The sequence below is a fragment of the Triticum dicoccoides genome, chromosome 1B, assembly GCF_002162155.2.
Source record: "Triticum dicoccoides isolate Atlit2015 ecotype Zavitan chromosome 1B, WEW_v2.0, whole genome shotgun sequence".
Lineage (NCBI taxonomy): Eukaryota > Viridiplantae > Streptophyta > Magnoliopsida > Poales > Poaceae > Triticum > Triticum dicoccoides.
The window spans coordinates 55,784,279-55,802,268 of NC_041381.1; positions in this window are offsets into that span (position 1 = coordinate 55,784,279).

A 17,990-nucleotide genomic window follows, 5' to 3' on the forward strand; every position below is an offset into this window, starting at 1 on the left:
AGCTCTTTGATGGCTTGTCCTTCCTTTCCGAATCCTTGCTTCTCCGTGAGGGTCTTCGTTCATAACGATCATCTCTACTCCTCCTCTCTCTTGGTGGTGATTCTTCTCTTTTGTTTCTTCTTTTTGGAGAATCTTCTCTTCTTTTGTAGGGTGTCGTACACTCATTGGAATAGTGTCCGGGTCTCCCACAATTGTAGCAATTTCGCTCTCGACTAGAAGATCTTTTGTCATTGTAGGACTTTGACTTAGAGCTTTTTTCTTTGCTTCTACTCTTGTAGAATTTGTTGAAGTTCTTCACCATTAAGCTCAATTCTTCATTGAAGGTTTGTTTCTCACTTGATGATGTGGGGGCTTCACATGAGGCTTTGTAAGCACCACTTGACTTGTTGTGAAGTTCCTCCTTATCCTTGAGTGACATCTCATGAGCAACAATTCTTCCAATGACTTCCATTGGCTTGAGATCTTTGTAGTTTGGCATCATTTGGATCAATGTGCACACGGTATCATACTTTCCATCCAATGCTCTTAGGATCTTCTTGATGATGAATCTGTCGGTCATCTCTTCACTTCCTAAGCCGGCAATCTCATTTTTGATAAGAGCAAGCCTAGAGTACATTTCAGTGAAACCTTCACCATCCTTCATTTTGAACTTGTCAAGCTGACTTTGGAGCACATCCAACTTGGTTTCCTTGACGGAGTCGGTACCTTCATGCATATCAATCAAAGTATCCCAAATTTCCTTTGCATTCTCAAGACGACTGATTTTGTTGAATTCTTCGGGGCACAATCCGTTGAAGAGGATATCACAAGCTTGAGCGTTGTATTGCAGCATCTTCAATTCATCCGCGCTAGCTTCACGATTCGGTTCTCTTCCATCATAGAATTCACCTTGCAAGCCAATACAAATAATAGCCCAAACGGCGGGGTTATGTCCAAGAATATGCATTTTCATCTTATGCTTCCCACTAGCAAAATTAGTACCATCAAAGTAAGGGCCTCTACGGTGATAATTTCTCTCGCTAGACGCCATACTCTCCTAGGTTGTGAAACCAAGGCTATGACCACCAAAAGCTATGGAAATCAAAGAAAATGGAGACCAAAACTCTGATACCACTTGTAGGACCTTGAAGTATGTCTAGAGGGGCGGGGGGGGTGATTAGACTACTTGACCAATTAAAAACTTAATCTTTTCCCAATTTTAGACTTTGGCAGATTTTAGCTATCTCTGAACAAGTCAAGCAATCTTCACACAATTCAAGCACGCATGCAAAGAGTATATAGGCAGCGGAAATTAAAGCATGCAACTTGCAAGAATGTAAATGGAAGGGTTTGGAGGATTCAAACGCAATTGGAGACACGGATGTTTTTGGCGTGGTTCCGATAGGTGGTGCTATTGTACATCCACGTTGATGGAGACTTCAACCCTGAAGGGTAACGGCTGCGCGAGTCCACGGGGGGCTCCACCCACGAAGGGTCCACGAAGAAGCAACCTTGTCTATCCCACCATGGCCGTCGCCCATGAAGGACTTGCCTCACTAGCGGTAGATCTTCACGAAGTAGGCGATCTCCTTGCCCTTACAAACTCCTTGGTTCAACTCCACAATCTTGTCGGAGGCTCCCAAATGACACCTAGCCAATCTAGGAGACACCACTCTCCAAGAAGTAACAAATGGTGTGTTGATGATGAACTCATTGATCTTGTGCTTCAAACGATAGTATCCCCAACACTCAACTCTCTCTCATAGTATTTGGATCTGGTGGAAAAAAGATTTGAGTGGAAAGCAACTTGGGGAAGGCTAGAGATCAAGATTCATATGGTAGGAATGGAATATCTTGGCCTCAACACATGAGTAGGTGGTTCTCTCTCAGAACTGGTAAGTTGGAAGTGTAGGTTTGTTCTGATGGCTCTCTCCACGAATGAAGAGGAGGTGGAGGGGTATATATAGCATCCACACAAAATCTAACTGTTACACACAATTTACCAAACTCGGTGGGACCGATTCAACAGACTCGGTCGGACCGATTTAGTAAACCTAGTGACCATTAGGGTTTTTCGGTGGGACTGACATGCAACTCGGTAGGACCGATATGGTTAGGGTTAGGGCATAACGTAATCTCGGTGAGATCGATTACACAAACTCGGTGAGACCGATTTTGGTAATTAGCTAACCAGAGAGTTGGTTAGGTAGACTCGGTGGGACCGATTCGCTTACTTCGGTGAGACCGAAATGTTACGAAAGGAAAACAGAGAGTTTACATTGTAATCTCGGTTGGACCGATCGCTCACTTCGGTTAGACCGAAACGTTACGAAGGGAAACGGAGAGATTACAATCCCATCTCGGTGAGACCGAGATCCCTATCGGTGAGACCGATTTGCCTAGGGTTTGTGGCAGTGGCTATGCCAATTGAACTCGGTGGCGCCGGAAGAAAGAATCGGTAGGGCCGAGTTTGACTTTAGGTTTAGGTCATATGTGGATGTGAGAATGTAGTGGAGGGTTTTGGAGCATATCACTAAGCACATGAAGCAAGAGGCTCATTAAGCAACACCTCATCCCTTCTTGATAGTATTGGCTTTTCCTATAGACTCAATGTGATCTTGGATCACTAAAATGTAAAATGAAGAGTCTTGAGCTTTTGAGATTGAGCCAATCCTTTGTCCTTGATATTTTGAGGGATCCACTTTCATCATCCATGACATGCCATTCATTTAGCTTTTTTGAAATAATAGTCTTGGAATAGCATTAGCTCAATGAGCTATATGTTGTTATGAATTACCAAAACCACCTAGGGATAGTTGCACTTTCACCCTTTTTCACATTTTTTACCGCCTCTTACGAAATCTACGTGGGGTGATGGGAGGGTAGATTCTCTTTGTACAAACGCAGACGCTCATATATACACTCATCATTTACCACGGTAATACCCGGTAGGCAGCTTCTCTGTGTGTTTTGGCCATCAGATTTTCTAGAGCCAGCCAACCGACCCAAACAAAAGATGCATTTCTTTGAACTTGCGTGCGCGCACACACACAGACTTTCCACACACGAATGCATGCGCGCACGCACGCATGCATGCACGCAAGCACACACACAAGTAACTAGTCGCGACCACGTCGTCGGCGTCGCGCGTTACGCCGGAGCACCGCTAGCATATACCTATCCTTATCCACCTGATAAGCCACCCGATCCACGACCAACAACTTGGGTAATGTGTCAACCAATTAACATAGTTAATCGCAATTAGCAATTTACTTCCAATAGAAGGGTGGAGACACGAGAAATGCGACGTGCCACATGAATTCTTATGCTAAATCACCTCCTGCTCATCATTGTCATCTCGTGGCCATGATCCACGACAATCACCCTTTTGTGGTTTTGGCCATAGCACACACATAAGATATTGTGCTTGCCGAGGCTATGTTGTAGCCTGTATGTCCAAGAGTTAATGCTTTCGGCTAGCCTGCCATGGAACAAATTAATCCGTGGTTGTATGAAATGCCAAGAGCATTTTGAGATGCTCATAATTTTTTAGAAGGATGGGCAAGCATTATCACAAGATTTGTTAGTTGGTGCAACATGCAAGCATGCGCCAAACGAGAAAAGCACCCTCTGCCCGAGAGAATATTCACATGACTGCCACTCTAGAGTTAGTCCTCCTGTTTGTGAACCTACCAGTTTTATTAGCATTTGAGCGCTTATATAGACCATGGAACAACATACCTACTGCGTGACCAACAAAGTGTCATCTCCCATCTCTATGACAAAATGATCAATGCATTGATGTCCTGTTTTCAACTTTTAGGGCAGTTTCCACAAGAAAGTTATATCAAGCTAGTTTTGGATGTACATGGATGTTATGCCAAGAACGGTTTGTTTCCTACCTACTTCTAATCTACTAGTTGAAGAGTTTGCTATCAAGTACACCATATCATCGACAAACACCATTGAAACGATAGCCTTCATGGAAAGCCGAGGCTGATTAATACACACACACATATGCACATGTATGGTTTTTTATGAACAAGTGTAGAAATTTGGAAGACTAGAGTTACGAGTCAATTCCAGACACCTGGGCACGTGCACAAAGGGAATTTCCTGCCGTGATTCGAGTGAAATTTAGTCATTCCGACATTCAAATGTTTATCATGGTCGATCAAATTTATCTTCTCTCCACATATCTATATGCTTTATGCGTGGCCATGGTCACCCGCCACCTTGCGTGTTCCTCTTGATCCTCTTGTTCTCCATCATAAGAGAACCACGGGTGTTAATATTCCACTCTTCCACATCTACTTCCTTAGATTCGCTATCGCTCGGTGCTGCTCTAAGCCCCCTTCTCTGTCACGTATTAATAGTCGAGTATGTATGATGTTGTGTTTACATTTATGCCTTCCTAACGCCACCACCATTGAACATTGCATATCATTGACTGACTGACCTAGAACCATTGATGCAAGCATTTCACTCAATATCCTTCCTCTCTTTAAATTCAATATGATAGCAGACAAAGAAGCCTAGGGACATCCGCATATTCATTTCATGTGGTTGTTGGTTAGACATTAAACCCAAGGCACAAATGAATACAAAATATAATTTGTCTACATAGAGAGCCATCTTAATCGAATTTTAATGGTGATTTCTTTTTTCTTAAGAAAAAACCTTTTTCTTATCCTAAGCGAGTGAGATGGGACCTCAGCCCAAATAAGCTTACACACATTGGAGTAAAACTCACGGTGAAGTGCACTTTTGTAATGGGAAAAAGGAAATAACCTTGTTGCCAAATTCATGTCCTGTCATAGTCATTTTAGAAAATGTGAATCCTACCTGCCCAGTTTTCTAAATAAAGACATCAAACACAAAGCGTAAACCCACACATGTCACCCTTTAAACTTGGTTTGGGAGTCCATGTGATGGATGAATCGTTTTTTACGGCTTTGCCGTACATACCGTACCGATGGTGAAACATGAGATGAAGTGTTTCTCCTTATTTCCTTGGCAAGTCAATGTGGCACGATGATGGAAGAAGCACAGAGCAGGTGAGTTCTGACAACGATCTGACGGTCATGAGAAGGCTTCCAGTTTACTCCTCGCTTGATCGAACCTCCGCGCTCGTCCCTCAGCTCACTTAACTTGTCTTGACTGTCCAACACTAGCACATTGCGTCTCGTTCCTCGATCACCCCACCAGTTTCCTCCAATCTGATCGTTGCAAATGGATAAAAAGCGAAAGCTATTTTTCCAAAGCTACTAAAGTCTAAAGCTACCGTGATTTGGCTCCATTTAACGTGATCGGTCACCGTACAAATGAGAGGGAGATATTGAGAAAAGGTGAAAGCGATGTAGGAAGATCGACCTCCATTATGCACCTAATCAATTAATTAATAAAAGGTAATGAGATGCGGACAGCTAAAGCCGATGCCTATGTATGACAATTAGTGTACAAGTTAATCGTAATTAGACATAGGAATGGCGAGTATTGTTCTCTATACAACAAAAAGAGACAGCCATATGGATGTGCATTTTTAGATAATCGTTAGAATAGCTAATTTAGTGATTATTGGGTAAAAAAGACTGCCGATTGTGGGATCAAACATATTGCCTTAACTAAGATCAGATGAGCTTTGACAATGGTCCATCGGCTACCATGAGCCTTTCTGTTCATTACTAGTCAGCATCTAATAGCTGCAACTATCCACCGCCCTCGTTCTGACTGTCCACCACTAGCACAACGTGTAAATCTAACGATTTGTCGGTCAGCTTAATGTATCCAGATGGCAAGAAGATAAAATGTGACTAAGCTCTGTACAGGTGACTTGAACAAGCATGAGACATATGAGGAGAAAACACAAAAGGTGGGGCAAGCAATTAAGGTGGACCGATCTCCATTTTGCATCTAATAACCAGTTGTTAATTAATTAATTAGTTAAATAAAGGCAATTCGATGAAACAACTAATGCGGGTCAAAAGATTTGTTGGTTGGCGACCCAATTCTTTTGGTTTATTCTCACATAATCTTGAGATTCGACTCTCCACTCAGCTTTTCTCAGAATCTTAAACCCATTTTTTACAATTCTTGTTAGTTAGGATGTGAACAATTAGGATTGTAAATAAAATATGTGAGTATAAGATTCTAGAAGAAGTTGGGTGTAAGGTCGATTCTCAAGATTTTAAGAAAATTGGCACAGAAGTGAGCCGTAGTAAGAAAGGCATGGTTACTATCGTTCTCTAGAGAGTCAAGAGAAAGCTATATACATCGGTCGGTCTGCACGCCAGACCTTTGATCTTTAGGGTTAGCGTGGCTCATTTAGTGATCTTTAGAGCTTTGATCTCTTGCTCGATGCTGTCGCTCCTAGTATTAATTAATCAGTTCGTTGTAGCTTCCTAATCGTGTGCGTGGACGCCAAAGGTCAGCTATTAGAGTGCCAACCCTGCTGTATAATTATCTCTACCTAATAATAAAGCGCGTTGGGTTTCTGTCCGTCCGTCGCGCCAATTTGCAAAAAAGCCCCTATGATTTTATGAAATCAACCCGCAGTCCAGATTTAAGTCACACCAAATCGTTATTTTACAGTTTTTCATAAAAAAATCCTGACCTTTTAGGTATTCCATTCGCGGATCATATTTAATTCAAACAAATGCTTTTCTAAACCATCCATATCTTTTAAACCGTAACTCCGATTTAAACATGTTATATATGAATTTTGATTAGAAAAATATGTAAAATATGAATATAAGATTGTTTTAACAGTTAAGTATTTATAAATATTATTTTGAAAGATATTTAATTCAAACAAATGGTTTTCTAAATTATACGTATCTTTTAAACCGTAACTCCAATTTTAATATGTTATATATTAAATTTGACTAGAAAATTGTGTGAAATCTGTATATGATGTTAATTTTACATGTTAAATATTTTTTAAATATTGTTTTGGAAGGAAACTTATAACTATAGCGCACGATCCATTTTTCTTTCATACAGGCGGCGATCCGGATTGCAAATAAACACCCACTATAATCTTATAGGGAAAAGAATACATGGAGAACTACACATGCATACCTCTGAATACGTCGCAGGGGAAAACAACAGATTTCTCATCGCGAGTGAGAGAAAGCGAGAGAGAGGGAGAGGGAGGACAGAGGGAGAGAGAGACGTCTTAGGATTAACCACATTCTAACATGTTTTGGTTTGTGTAAACACTAAGGCCACCGCCGGCGAGGGTGGGAAGAAGGATAAGTGGCAACACAAATATGATGCGTCGCTAAAATAAAGGAGATGGACCTATTGTGGTCTTGAGTGATGGTTGTTCGGTTAAGAGTGTGTGTTGTGTTTTTTCCCGTTGCAACGCACGGACTCTTTTGCTAGTATCAACTAATAATGATTTGGTGGCTCCCTCTCTCTTAAGAAACACTTACATACGTCCTTGCGACGAGCTTAGATGGCTCACACTAGACATAAAAAACAATGGAACAGTGTACAGACAGATTGATGCAAGGAGTACCACGGAGGTACTATACGAGTTGCACTTAATTATGCGCGGATTATATGCACAGATCGCGCGGACGTGAGGTGGCCAGCCAGCTTGCTAAGCACGTCCCGCAGGGCCCTGCCTGCCGGAGTGAAACAAACAGTTCGAATAAAGATCACCGTAGCAGCAGATTTGACTGGATAAAACCACGCCAACTATGAACAAAACGGACCGAGATCTAGTGCCTTGCTGTGGTCAAGGCACAACGTACCTTACCCCCTGCCTTCCACCGTTGGAATCGATCCAGCAGCCAACATCAGTTCACAGTCAAAAGAAGCTGAATGAGTGGACAAAACAACAGAGAACAGAGTGCACTTTCTTCAGGCAGAGAAGAGAGCAGAGCATTGATTCAGTTAACACAATATATTACAGTTAGCAAATTTCAACAAAAAAGGAGTACATCTCAACAACTCCAATACAACCACCCGTGCACTATTAGCCCATGAGTTAACAGGTTCAGGAAACACAACAACATAAGAAAGTTGAACACAATACATAGTCTTTTGTAGGTCTGAACAATGTAATTTTGAAAGAACTTAACATTGAAATTTGTTCTTACATAATCATTCAGGTACATAGAGTTGGCCCTTTTACTAGTACACGTAGGCCACAAAAGACTAGAGTTAGCCCACAAGTCTAAAATACTATAGTCAACCCTGTCCAAAATACAGTCTGACACCGCCCAAAATACTATCTAACAAGCTTGTACGTGCTAGAACATATTTTCATCATAACGGGTAGCTGTCAAGAGCTGCATGTAACTCATTATCTTGTTGCACTCTTAAAACTCCATATTTTCTCCTTTATCGCACCCATCCTTCTCTACTCCTACTTGAGGCTCTGCACCATCATGTTTCTTGTGTTGCTGCAATAAAACTTCTAGTAAGTTTAGGAATGAATGGTAACAACACATCATGTACATATTGCTACATACCTTGGCTCTTTGGTTTTTGGATGGAGAAACTTTAGTTGGATTGCACTTCCTTTTGAGTAACTTATCAAGCCAAGTTTTTCTTCTCCTCAATTTTTTGATTGAACCTCTTTTTTCTTGAGCTTTGCAGCACAAAGAACTTCATTTGTTTCTTGCATATTTCGGGTCAACATCTTCATTGCCATTTCATGGCCTATTCGGCGCATTGGTAGTTGCATTGAGTTTATCCTCTAGTTGTGGACCAATGCAATCAAGTGCATTTTCCAACATCAAACAACATTCTAGAGAGTAGGCTATTCTATATGCCAAAGTGTGAAATTTGTGAGACAAATCCTTGTACCGAAGTTGGGCTTCCAACTTTGGATTTTCTATCACGTTCCTTCCTTGTCTATCTTGTATGCTTCCATTGGGTGCTTCTCTAGTCCATCTCTTTAAGATATAATGTGCTGGTGATACTTTTATATTCATCAAATCAAGCACTTCGAGACCAGGTCCATACAATATCCTATTGAACATTCCACAACTACATGAAACTGTTTGGGTTAGAGGATCACCAATCACTATGCGCTCCTCCTCAAATTTTAAATCACCATGCAAACTCCCAATAGCAACTACGAACTTGTTATGTCCATGCAATCCTCTAGTGCATGCAGCCATCGATCTTTCATATTCACTTTGGAAAGCTTCAAAAATAATTGGATTGTACTCTTTTCTTGCTAGCACCAACATAGGTGTGTGCATCTTGATTCTTGGCAACTTCTTCCTTGCATCAAATTAGATTGCAATTCCTTTCTTCGTTTTACTTCCGCTGTCCTCTCAAAATGCATCAAGAACCGAACAATATGGAAATCTGATTTCAAATGTTTTTTCAATGAATTGTTGAAGCTCTCACTAAGTTGTGTACTTCTCACTCCCAAACTAAACACATCTCTCATAGAACATTCATCCCATTTTTCTTTCAACTTGTAGATACTATCTAGCCAAGTTTGCTTATGCACTTTATGCCTCAAATTTTCAAATGCTTCTTGAAATTCTGTTATGTCCTCATAGCCACACATACATTCACTAAAATCAGAGAGAATATGAGACTCCTCATCTTCATCTTCATCTTTCCCATCATCTTTTTCTACCCCTTCATCTTTCTCTTCCCCTTCATCTTTTCCTTCAATCTTTAATGGAGATAAATGCTTTACAGCATTTTGCATTATAGGAAAAGTGCACAATCCATGGTATGATTCTATGAAGACTTTCCCTATAGCTTTCTCCATTGCTGCACTGTGATCCGTATAAATAGTTCTAGGTTGCCTCCCATTATGTGCATCTAGAAAGGTCTCAAAAATCCATGTAAATGAGTCACATGTTTCATCAAATAGCAGTGCAGCACCAAAAATGGTGGTTACTCTAAACTGATTGAGTCTAAGAAAAACATCAAATGGAATATATTCTTTGTTTGTGCCACAAGTAGTATCGAATGTGACGACATTGCCAAAGTGTGCATAGTGAGCATCAGCCCATAAGATGTTGGTTATATGCTCTTCACAGTCCAACTGCAAAACATATTGGAAAGATGGGTTCTCAATAATTTTGTCATGGAAGTAACTCAACATACTACCATCCTGTCCAAAAGCCAACTCTCTCTGCCGCTTACTTCAAAAATGGTTCTTTTGGTCAACACAAGTGTAACCGAGGTTAAGTCGTCCACCAACTTGATGACAAGCAAGCTCATGTGCAGCTTTTGCACCTACTGGGAAAAGGCTTATAGGTGAACCTTAACTAGTGGCGGGCGTGGTGTGTCACCCGTCACAGCTAATTTGCAAAATTAGCAGTGGCGGGTACCTAGATTTGCCGCCATTGGTAATGTCGGAGTAGTGGCAGGCGCAACTCACCACCCGCCACAAGTATGTTTCCATGGGTGTGCCCATGACCCGACTGTGTCTAGTAGCGGGTCATTAAGGCCGCCCGCCACAACCAATTGTAATACCAGTGGCGGGCAGTTACGGTCGCCCTCCACAAAAAATTGTAATACCAGTGGCGGGTAGTTACGGTCATCCGCCACAGAACTATATACTTATTTATTCTCAAATTCGGGATGGCGGGTTCTAAGTGGTGCTCAACACATCAACTTTAACACTACATAGTCCTTACCCACCGTTCTTAGACTTCTTCCCGTACCCGCCACTGTAACTGACAGTTACATACCTAAAATGGATCCAAATGCAACGTCTCTTCTCCTTTGTCGTGCCCCACGCCCTCCCTACGACGCCGACGTCCTCCATCATGGCCTCTCATCCCCGCCGCCGCCCCCGTCCTCCACCACTCCCGCCCCCTCGCCGAGGCAGCCCTCATCTGCCGGTGGGGCCCCGGTCCTTCGTCGCGTCTCGCCCGCCTCTTTGTCGAGACTTCCCCTTGTCCGGGGGGTCCCCGTCTTCCGTCGTGGCCCGCCCACCTCCTCGCTGAGGCTTTCCCTCGTCCTTGGGGTCCCCGTCCTCCGTCGCGGCCCCACACTATGGCCGTTTTCGTCAGCTGAGGCCTCCCTCGTCCGTCGGGTCCTCGTCCACTGGTAGCCTCATCCACATCGGCCTCCATCTTTCATGCTCAACAAACGCAATAGCCTCCCCCAGCAGCGGGGGGCGGACACCGCCGCTGGCAGCCAACTCCTCCTCACCTGAGGCCACTGATCCCTCGTCCGCCTCGCGCTCAAGCAGTGTGCAGGTAATTAAATTTTATTCATGTTAGATTGTAGATTAATGTTGGTGATTATATGCACGTCAATATAGATTGTAGATTAACAAGGCTTCAAAGTAGTGTCTGCAATATTGTGAAACGTTGATTAATTTCCATTTCACAACAATTTGGACCTTTAATTTTTTTAATTTTTAGCATAAGTGATGCCCAAATTTTTTTGTCCATACATGCTCTATTGCTTGATGGTTGCAGCTTCTTTCGTTTTAGGAATTAGAGTAACCACGCCATAATTAAGTCTTGTATTATTGGTTGATGTAGAACCTATATATTCTAGAAAGAAATATGAATCATTGTAATACATAGTTTTTGGTTTAACATTTATAATTATTCCATAACATGAATGTAGGCAATGAACGATGCATGCCACTTCTGTGGCGACACGACGCTTGGTGCGTGTCATAAAATTCACCTAACTTGCTATGAGATTTGTGTCTATCTTCACGACGACTTCATGGAATGGGCGGTATGTTAACGTTCCATTTACTTAGTGTTTTTCCTTTTTATGTATTCATGGGATGGGTGGTATGTTATATGATAAGTTCACCTAATTTTTGTTTTCTTTTTATCATGCTCAGCGCATCCCTTGTTGGGGAAGGGAGGATGTCACGCGTGTGGCCAGCCTGGCCATCAATGAGAACTGGATGGTTCTGTTCAACATTAATCTATTACAAAGTGGCATTCCCTTGACCCTTAATCTCACAAACGAGGGAGGGGGGGGGGACTTATTTCCATGGTCAAACATATATTGAGATTTCCACACAACTCGGGATGCAAGCTGGAAAGTCATTCTTACTATTTCTTCATGAAAATGAGTAGGCTCACGAGTGCGGTAACAAATCTATCTTTGGTACAATGCCCCACAATCATCGTAGTATGTACTTTCAGTGCTCATCAAGATGTCATATATATATGTACTTCTAGAACATATATGTTGTACACACTTATTGTACCGTATTATGTATGTTCAAAACATTAGATATGTTTAACATATATATGTTTATTTGGTTCATGTTGTACAAACATTAGATAGTGGTTAACGTATATATACTGCAATATGTATCTTAGTTTCATGCAAAACGCAGCCATGGCAGCCAAAATGTTGCCGAGGCTGCAGATATTTTTTATTTTCATGGCAAAGCTTATAAGTGGCGGGCGCCGCATGAAAGCCGCCACTGTTGTAACTGTTGGAAATATACCCTAGAGGCAATAATAAAATGATTATTATTATATTTCCTTGTTCATGATAATTGTTTATTGTTCATGCTATAATTGTATTAACCGGAAACCGTGATACATGTGTGAATACATAGACCACAACATGTCCCTAGTGAGCCTCTAGTTGACTAGCTCGTTGATCAACAGATGGTCATGGTTTCTTGACTATGGACATTGGATGTCATTGATAACGAGATCACATCATTGGGAGAATGATGTGATGGACAAGACCCAATACTAAGCATTGCTCAGGATCGTGTAGTTCGTCCGCTAAAGCTTTTCTAATGTCAAGTATCATTTCCTTAGACCATGAGGTTGTGTAACTCCCGGATACCGTAAGAGTTCTTTGGGTGTACCAAACGTCACAACGTAACTGGGTGACTATAATGGTGCACTACAGGTATCTCTGAAAGTGTCTGTTGGGTTGGCACGAATCGAGACTGGAATTTGTCATTCCGTGTGATGGAGAGGTATCTCTGGACCCACTCGGTAATGCATCATCATAATGAGCTCAAGTGACTAAGTGGTTAGTCACGGGACCATGCATTATGGAATGAGTAAAGTGACTTGCTGGCAACAAGATTGAACAAGGTATTGGGATACCGACGATCGAATCTCGGGCAAGTAACGTATCGATTGACAAAGGGAATTGTATACGGGATTACTTGAATCCTCGACATCATGGTTCATCCGATGAGATCATCGTGGAACATTGCTACGTCTTGAGCTAGCGTTGGTTTTCCCCGAAGAGGAGAGAGTGATGCAGCAAAGTGTAGCGTAAGTATTTCCCTCAGTTTTGAGAACCAAGGTATCAATGCAGTAGGAGGCTCCTCAAAAGTCCCACGCTCCTACACAAACAAACTGAGAACTCACAACCAACGCAATAAAGGGGTTGTCAATCCCTTTACGGCCACTTGCGAAAGTGAGATCTGATAGAGATAGTATGATAAGATAAATATGTTTTTGGTATTTTATGATATAGATGCAAGAAAGTAAAGATGCAAATAAAAGTAGATTGAAAGCAAATATGATAAGAGATAGACCCAGGGGCCATAGGTTTCACTAGAGGCTTCTCTCGAGAGAATAAGTATTACGGCGGGTGAAGAAATTACTGTCAAGCAATTGATAGAAAAGCGAATAATTATGACGTTATCTAGGCATGATCATGTATATAGGCATCACATCCATAACAAGTAGACCGACTCCTGCCTGCATCTACTACTATTACTCCACACATCGACCGCTATCCAACATGCATCTAGAGTATTATGTTCATAAGAACGGAGTAACGCATTAAGCAAGATGACATGATGTAGAGGGATAAACTGATGCAATATGATATAAACCCCATCTTGTTATCCTCGATGGCAACAATACAATACATGTCTTGCAACCCTTTCTGTCACTGGGTAAGAACACCGCAAGATTGAACCCAAAGCTAAGCACTTCTCCCATGGCAAGAAAGATCAATCTAGTAGGCCAAACCAAACCGATAATTCGAAGAGACTTGCAAAGATAACTCAATCATACATAAAAGAATTCAGAGAAGATTCAATTAATATCCATAGATAAATCTGATCATAAACCCACAATTTATCGGATCTCGACAAACACACCGCAAAAAGAGATTACATCGAATAGATCTCCACAAGAGAGGGGGGGAACATTATATTGAGATCTAAAAAGAGAGAAGAAGCCATCTAGCTAATAACTATGGACCCATAGGTCTGTGGTAAACTACTCACAACTCATAGGAGGGGCAAAGATGTTGATGTAGAGGCCCTCCATGGTCGATTCCCCCTCCGGCAGAGTGCCGACGAAGGCTCCAAGATGGGATCTCGCGGAAACAGAAGGTTACGGTGGTGGAAATTGTGTTTCGTGGTGCCCCTGGATGTTTTCGGGGTCCGTGAATATTATAGGAGGAAGAAGTACATCGGTGGACACCCAAGGGGCCCACGAGACAGGGGGCACACCCTAAGGGGGGGGGGGCGCCCTCCTATCTCGTGGGGCCCTCGGAGCTTTCTTGACTTGCACTCCAGGCTCTCCGGATCAGATTTGTTCCAAAAATAACGCTCCCGAAGGTTTCATTCCGTTTGGACTCCGTTTGATATTCCTTTTCTTCGAAATACTGAAATAGGAAAAAAACAGCAATATGGGCTAGGCCTCCGGTTAGTAGGTTAGTCCCAAAAATGATATAAATGTGTTGAATATCGCCCATAAACACCCAAAAAGGTGATATAATAGCATGGAACAATCAAAAATTATAGATACGTTGGAGACGTATCAAGCATCCCCAAGCTTAATTCCTGCTCGTCCTCGAGTAGGTAAATGATAAAAAGAGAATTTTTGATGTGGAATGCTACCTGGCATAATTCATAATGTAATTTTCTTTCATTGTGGCATGAATGTTCAGATCCAAATAATACAAAATAAAAGTTCATATTGACATAAGAAATAGTAATACTTCAAGCATACTAAGCAAGTAATCATGTCTTCTCAAAATAGCATGGCCAAAAGAAAGTTATCCCTACAAAATCATATAGTCTGGCTATGCTTCATCTTCATCACACAAAGTATTTAATCATGGACAACCCCGATGACGAGCCAAGCAATTGTTTCATACTTTAATAATCTCAAACTCTTTCAACTTTCACGCAATACATGAGTGTGAGCCATGGACATAGCACTATATGTGGAATAGAATGGTGGTTCTGGAGAAGATGAAAAAGGAGAAGATAGTCTCACATCAACTAGGAGTATCAACAGGCTATGGAGATGCCCATTAATAGATATCAATGTGAGTGAGTAGGGATTCCCATGCAACGGATGCACTAGAGCTATAAATATATGAAAGCTCAACAAAAGAAAACTAGTGGGTGTGCATCCAACTTGCTTGCTCACGAAGACCTAGGGCATTTTGAGGAAGCCCATCATTGGAATATACAAGCCAAGTTCTATAATGAAAAATTCCCACTAGTATATGAAAGTGACAACATATGAGACTTTCTATCATGAAGATCATGGTGCTATTTTGAAGCACAAGTGTGGAACAAGAGATAGTAGCATTGTCCCTTCTCTCTTTTTCTCTCATTCGTTTTTTTTCTTTTTGGCCTTCTCTTTTTTTTTTCTTTTTTTTCTTTTTGGCCTTGCTCTTTTTCTTTTCTTTTTGTAAAGTCCGAAGTCTCATCCCGACTTCTAGGGGAATCATAGTCTTCATCATCCTTTCCTCACTGGGACAATGCTCTAATAATGAAGATCATCACACTTTTATGAATTTACAACTCAAAACTAGAACAAGATATGACTCTATGTGAATGCCTCCGGCGGTATACCATGATATGCAATGAATCAAGAGCGACATGTATGAAGATTATGATGGTGGCTTTGCCACAAATACGATGTCAACTACATGATCATGCAAAGAGCAATATGACAATGCTGAAACGTGTCATAATAAATGGAACGGTGGAATGTTGCATGGCAATATATCTCGGAATGGCTAAGGAAATGCTATAATAGGTAGGTATGGTGGTTGTTTTGAGGAAGGTATATGGTGGGTGTATGGTACCGGCGAAAATTTGCACGGTGCAAGAGAGGCTAGCAATAATGGAGGCGTGAAAGGGTGCGTATAATCCATGGACTCAACATTAGTCAAAAGAACTCATATACTTTTTGTAAAAATTTAGAAGTCATCAAAAACCAAAGCACTACGCGCATGCTCCTAGGTAGGAAAAGACCATCGCTCATCCCCGACTGCCACTCATAAGGAAGACATTCAATAAATAAAATTGTGCTCCAACTTCATCACAAAGCGGTTCACCATACGTGCATGCTACGGGAATCACAAACTTCAACGCAAGCATTCTTTAAATCCATAATTACCCAACGAGCATGACTTTAATATTACTACCTCCACATCTCAAAACAATTATCAAGCATCAAATTGATCATAGCATCCAATTCACTTTCTATGGTAGTTATTATTATACCCAACTTGGATGCTCATCATTCGAGGACCAAATTAAAACCATAGCAAATACCATGTTGTTCTAAGAGACTCTCAAAATAATATAAGTGAAGCATGAGAGACTAGCAATTTCTATAAAATTAATCCACCACCATGCTCTAAAAGATATAAGTGAAGTACTAGAGCAAAAACTATCAAGCTCAAAAGATATAAGTGAAGCACATAGAGTATTCTAGCAAATTCTAATCAAATAGGCTTATCCCAAAAGGTGTGTTACAGCAAGGATGATTGTGGTAAACTAACAAGAAAAGACCAATATAATACACGACGCTCCAAGCAAAACACATATCATGTGGTGAATAAAAATATAGCTCCAAGTAAAATTACCAATGAACGAAGACGAAAGAGGGGATGCCTTCCCGGGGCATCCCCAAGCTTAGGCTTTTGGCTATTCTTGAATATCTTGGGGTGCATTGGGCATCCCCAAGCTTAGACTCTTGCCACTCTTTATTCCATAGTCCATATAAGCTTTACCCAAAACTTGCAAACTTCACAACACAAAACTCAACAGGAAATCTTATAAGCTCCGTTAGTGAAAGAAAACAAAACCACCACATAAGGTACTGTAATGAACTCATTATTTATTTATTTGGGTGTTAAACCTACTGTATTCCAACTTCCTTATGGTTTATAAACTAATTTATTAGCCATAGATGCATTGAAATAAGCAAACAACACATGAAAAACAGAATCTGTCAAAAACAGAACAGTCTGCAGCAATCTGTAACTAACGCAAACTTCTGGAACTCTAAAAATCCTACCAAAATAGGACGTACTGGATTTTTTTTATTGATCAGCAGCAAAACGAATCAATGCAAAAGCTCTTTTCTGTGATTTATTGAATTTTTTTCTCCTGAGCGCAAAGTTTCTGTTTTTCAGCAGAATCAAATCAACCATCATCATAGTTTATCCTATAGGTTCTATTTGGCGCAAACACTAAACAAAAGATAAAAACACATCTAAACAGAAAGTAGAAACAAAATTTAACACTAAACAGGAACAAAAACAAAGAACATAAAGAAAATTGGGTTGCCTCCCAACTAGCGCTATCGTTTAATGCCTCTAGCTAGGCGTAAAAGCGAAGATAGATCTAACGAGTGCCATCTGGCACTTGATTCATAAGTAGCACGCATGATAGATTCATAAGGTAATTTGAATTTCTTTGTTGGAAAGTGCTCCATGCCTTTCTTTAAGGGAAATTGGAATCTAATGTTCCCTTCTTTCATATGATAATCGCACCAATCGTTCTAAGGAAAGGTCTACCAAGAATAATAGGGCAAGAAAGATTGCAATCTATATCAAGAGCGATAAAATCTACGGGCACCAAATTTCTATTTGCAACAATAAGAACATCATTGATCCTTCCCATAGGCTTTTTAATGGTGGAATCCGCATGGTGCAAATTTAAAGAGCAATCATCAAGATCATGGAAATCTAGAATATCACATAAAGTTTTCAGAATTGTGGAAACACTAGCACCCAAACACACAAAGCAAAACACTCAAAATCTTTAATTATAATCTTTATAGTAGGTGCCCACTCAT